Genomic DNA, 5,801 nt, shown 5'->3' on the forward strand with positions numbered 1-5,801 from the left:
CACTTCGAAGAAATAATAACAGACTCAAAATTACAATATTTTTCTATACAATCATTATAAGGCTATATTTATTTAGCGCCAGAGATATCACGCATCTTTCAGTTCCTCTTTTAAGAATAAACATTTTCAGAATCTCTCTAAAGAACACAAAATTATACATGTATTTACATTGTATATTTCGTTAAAAAATATAATACATCTTTTTTTTATTTATTACTTCTATGGAATAAGTTGTTGCATACATAATATGTACTTATAATTACTCTATAGAATAAATGTGCACATATATAAAAATCAACTAATAACGAATTTGACATGTATAGTATTAATTTCATAGTGTTATAATTTCTCTTTCTTATTATATAATTATAAAAGTATAATTATAATTATGAGTCATATAAAAATAGATAATAACATAAATGCTTAAGCAGTATGATCTCAGTATTTGATGTATTATTTTATTATAATTTGAGTTGTCTATATTTATAGTGTTTTATAAAAATTTATATTTATAAACTATATGCTTATCTTTCATATATTGTAGAAAGAATACTTCAAAATAAATCATATATGTTAAATAGCATATCAAAATAAAGAATAGATAATTACAGTTTGAAAAATTCAAAATAAAGAATAAATAATTATAATTTCAAAAACTCTACAGACCCAGTTGTAATATGAGAAAAGATTATATAAAAATAGTTTGCGGATTATATATTTTATTATCACATATCGAATGAGTTTATTCGTTTTTCGTACGCATTCCAGAGTTGTTTTTTATATTCTAAAGTAGCCTTTAAATAATCATAGGAGGCTTCCGTGATGCCTCTACCGACAACAGCCAAATCTACAGACCCAGCTGTAATATGAGAAAAGATTATATAAAAATAGTTTGCGAATTATATATTTTATTATCACATATTGGATGAGTTTATCTGTTTTTCGTATATTCCAGAGTTGTTTTTTATATTCTAAAGTAGCCTTTAAATAACCATAGGAGGCTTCCGTGATGCCTCTACCGACAACAGCCAAATCGGCACCCGCATTGATAACCGATTCCGGATTGTTATATTGTTGATCTAACCCATCATCGCTTTTGGATAACTTGACGCCAGGCGTCAATTGAAGCAGTCCATATTCCGCAAAAAGATTGGATTGACACACAAGGCCGACTACAAGATCAGAAACCTCCTTCGCCATCGACACCGCGCTTTTCAGATAATCGCCGGTGGTCAACGCACCCTTGGATGACATTTCAGCGATGAGGAAGATGCCGCGAGGTTCCGTGATGTTCTCCAGACCTTTCTTTAACGCGTCGATAACGGATGCGCCGGATATCGGATGCACTGTGATCAGATCGGCCCATTCGGCGATCTTATATAAACCACATCTATATTGCAACGACACCGTGTTGCCGATGTTGCCAAACTTGCGGTCTTCCATCAGTAGAAACTTGTGCCGCTTCGCTAACTCCTTCAGTTGAAGAATAAAATTCTCGTTAAAGTCTTCTATGATGTCTACGTGGGTCTTCAGCACAGCTATGTGAGGATCAGCTACATTTGCTAACTATAAAATCGTTTTTTTCATATCGGCCGCCAGACAGAGATTGCTTTGCTTAAAAACTCCATTAGTTCCAGCAGCTGCGAGGCTAATGGATTTTTTGCTAATTTTGCGCGTTTACTGTACGGCAGTCTCAATCTATCATCCGGTATAGCTACAGTGTCTATAAGCAAAAACAAATATTAATGATAAATTATATAAGTCACACATATGAAATATCCATCAAAATAATTTACCTTGAATGGAAACGTTTGGAGCCTGATTTGTTGTCAGATAATCGTTAACATCCTTGACAATTTCCGACGTAATCTTTCCGGCCTCAAAGAGATATTCCATGAGCTGCGTCATCACGTATAAACACTTGACCTTGATTCCATGATTCTCAAGATTCTTTCTGCCACCTTGCTGCCTATCGATTATCACATACGCTTCTGTTATATTCAGGTGTTCCTTCTTCAAAGCATCAACGGTTTCCAGAATACTGCTACCACTCGTGATGACATCCTCGATGATCACACAGTTACCACCAGGCGAAAATGCACCTTCGATCAGCTTCTTCGTGCCATACGATTTTGCCTCCTTTCGCTTTATTAACATCGGAATCTCATTGTCCACTGAGATCAGGGTGACTAATGGCAATGCTGTGTACGGAACCCCACAAATTTGGGATACTTTCGTAGTCATCCGAAAGAGTCCACAGAGCTTTCGCTAACTTAGACTACAATTAAGTAATAAATTAATAAATCATATATATTATATATCTTGTATAAATCTATCATGATTCTCGTGTTATATCATTAATATATACTCGTACATACAGTGGCGATCAAAAGTTTCGGGCCAAGTAGATTTTTTTTCCATATTTTGGGTTTAGGAACAATGAACAAAAAAAAAAAGATTAATTCTACATATAATAACATGTTTTACTATGAATAAGCGTTGTTAATAATAAAATAATAGTTAAAATTATTTTTTTATTTAACATAATGCAAAAGATGCATGATCATAAGTATCGGGCCAGGAACTTTAAGTTACTTTAAATCACAAAAATAATAATATTTAATATTTAATATTTAATATTTAGTAGCTATTCCCTTAGAAATAATGACTGCTGCGCAATGACGTGGCATTAACTCGATTAAACGGATGATTAAGTCTCGAAGGATTTTTCTCCATTCTTCATTCAAAGTGTTGAATAAGTCTCGTTTATTCGAATGTTTTTTGTTGGCTACTCGGCGACCAAATTCATCCCAAAGATGCTCAATAGGATTTAAATCCGGAGACTGAGCAGGTCATTCTAAGACTTACACTTTTTTGGTAGATAAATATTGTGATACGATCTTTGAAGCATGTTTTGGATCTCTATCATGTTGGAAAATCCATCCATGAGGCATATTATCCTTGGCATAAGGAAGTATTTGTTTGTCTAGTATATCCTTATACATGAAGCGATCCATCACACCTTCAATTTCTACCAACGGACCCAATCCTTCATACGAAAAGGCTCCCCAGACTATGACTCCATCTCCACCGTGTTTCACTATTAGTATTTGATATTTACAATCATATCTGGCACCAACAGGGTCGAACATATTGTTTTCCGTCACTTCCAAATAATTTAAATTTTGATTTATCAGAGAATAATACATTTTTCCAGTCCTGCACAGTCCAGTCTTTATGATTTTCGGCAAATTGCAATCGGGCTCTCTGATTCTTTTACTAATACGAAAAAACAAGGATATATTTTTTTAATTACTTTATTTATCTAAAATAAATTTATTAATATATTGCATAAATATTTTGATTATTGCAGGTGGGGAAAATGCTGAACTATTCCGTAACAGAAAAGGTTATTTTTCTTTAAATGTTCAAACAATATGCAATAGCAATTTAGAGATAACGAATGTAGTTGCTCGTTGGCAAGGATCAGTACACGATAGCACTATTTTTAATAATAGTCGCTTGCGAGTAAACTTTGAAGATGGAATATACGGCAATAGTTTATTATTAGGAGACTCTGCTTATCCTTCAAAGCAGTATCTTGTAACTCCGTTGCTAAATCCACAAACTGCTGCAGAACAACTTTATAACGAGTCACATATTCGTACAAGAAATATAATAGAGCGCTTGTTTGGTATCTGGAAAAGAAGATTTCCAATACTAGCACTTGGGATGCGATACTATTTACATAGAATAATGTCTATCATTGTTGCCACAGTTGTACTTCATAATATTGCCAGAAGGAATAATGATGTGGTGCCAGATCTCGATCCAGAATTGCATATACCTCTATCATGGGATGAAATGTTAGCAGCATGTAACATCAACAATAACAATAGAATTAATAACAACGAAATTAACGGTACAGCGACTCGAACAGAAATAATTCATAACTACTTTGCCAAGTATGTTAGCATAAGTTTTTATATAAAAATAACGCCTTGATATCTGATTGCATGTACATATATACATATATATATATATATATATATATATATATATGATATTTAAATTTATGATTTATGATTTTTAAAATGTATTATACTCGTATAATACATTTTTAAAGTGATAGATGACATACAGGGTATAAATTTAAATATCATATACAGGGTGTCCCAGAACTGGCGAAGAAGCTTTTAATGACAGATTCTTCATGAAATTCTAAGTCGAAAAATTCTTTACAAAAATGTGATCCAATGAATAGAATTTGAATGGTGAGGCATTGAAGTTGACGTATGGGAGCGCATGAAATTCGCGCGGTCAGGAGCGTAATGGCCAAGCTCGGCACGGGTACAACTTATAACTGATTTTTAAAATGTATTATATAATACATTTTAAAAATCATAAATATACATAGTACATTTTTTTAAATCATAAATTCATAAATAAATAAATTCTACATTATTTATATATATATATACAGGGTGTCCGGTAATAGTCGCATCAACCGTCGTGCCCAGATTCCTGGGATCATTTGGAGACGATTTTTCCTCAGCGAAAATGTCGAGGGAGGTCATTATTTTTTGCATGTTTCCACTTATAGCCATCATGTATCTTTGTAACTAACAATAAGCCTTAAATTAAAATTCTATTAAAGTAAACTCTACCTGAAATTAACTGAAGAATGTGAATTTATTATTATTTTATTTCCACAAGGCTTCGTTTGCGAAAAACCCTTTATTTTCAATCGCTTATAACTCAAAAATTATTGGTGTCTCGACATTTTTGCTGAGGAAAAATCGTCTCCAAATGATCCCAGGAATCTGCACACGAATTTAGTCCCCATCATTCTGGGACACCCTGTATAATGATAGTTCTAGATGAAAGTAAAAATTTATTTGACAATTTATATTGAGATTATATTTGAAAATAATTTATTTGCAAATAATGTATTTTCAAATACTTTTTTTATTTGCATAGAATCTCATTACAAATTGTCAAATAAATTGATAAATTTCATCTAGCACTGTCATTATATCTGTTGTTTTTTTATATGTATATATACAATTTTTGTCATCATGTATCTTTGTAACTAAACCTTATATTAAAATTTTATTAAAGTAAACTCTATCTGAAATTAACTGAAGAATGTGATTTTGTTAATATTTTATTTCCACAAGGCTTAGTTTGTGAAAAACCCTTTATTTTCAATCGCTTATAACTCGAAAATTATTGGTGCCTCGACATTTTCGCTGAGGAAAAATCGTCTCCAAATGATCCCAGGAATCTACCCACGAGAGTTGATCCGCGAGTTCGGGGACACCCTGTATATATATATCTATATGTATATATATATATATATAAAACTATACTGGTATAACTGTATAAAATATCTTTTATATACATATGTGCATTTTTTATACATATAAACACCTTATACTTATTTCAGTCTTTATCTTAAACAGTTTATAAACATTTAAATTATAAATCAATTATAGACGTCAACAATAACTCAAAACAAATATTATAAAGATTCAAGAAAAGAAAAATAATTCAAGAAAATTTCATTTTAATCTTTTAACTACTCAATGTTTGTCTCTGCATACGTTCTTTGGCATGAGCCAACCATATTTTTATTGGAGCTGAAATCTGCTCGTCTGTACCATTGATGTGCAATTTTCTTACTGTACCTGAAAAAGATTTTATAATAAAAAAAATTTTTTTAATTATGAATTATTGATAAATAAAATTTCTTTAATTTTCTTTAATTTTAATTAAATTAAAAATTTTTAAATATAGTT

The 5,801-nt window shown here is 31.4% G+C and overlaps 1 pseudogene; it reads right to left on the bottom strand.

Annotated features, from left to right (window-relative positions):
* Positions 1-725: 725 nt before the first annotated feature.
* LOC145948643 (uncharacterized) lies at positions 726-3,209 on the bottom strand (annotated as a pseudogene).
* Positions 3,210-5,801: the final 2,592 nt, after the last annotated feature.

Source organism: Prenolepis imparis, unplaced genomic scaffold (genome assembly GCF_030444845.1).
Source record: "Prenolepis imparis isolate NDT839.2.m4 unplaced genomic scaffold, iyPreImpa1.0 SCAF_516, whole genome shotgun sequence".
NCBI lineage: Eukaryota > Metazoa > Arthropoda > Insecta > Hymenoptera > Formicidae > Prenolepis > Prenolepis imparis.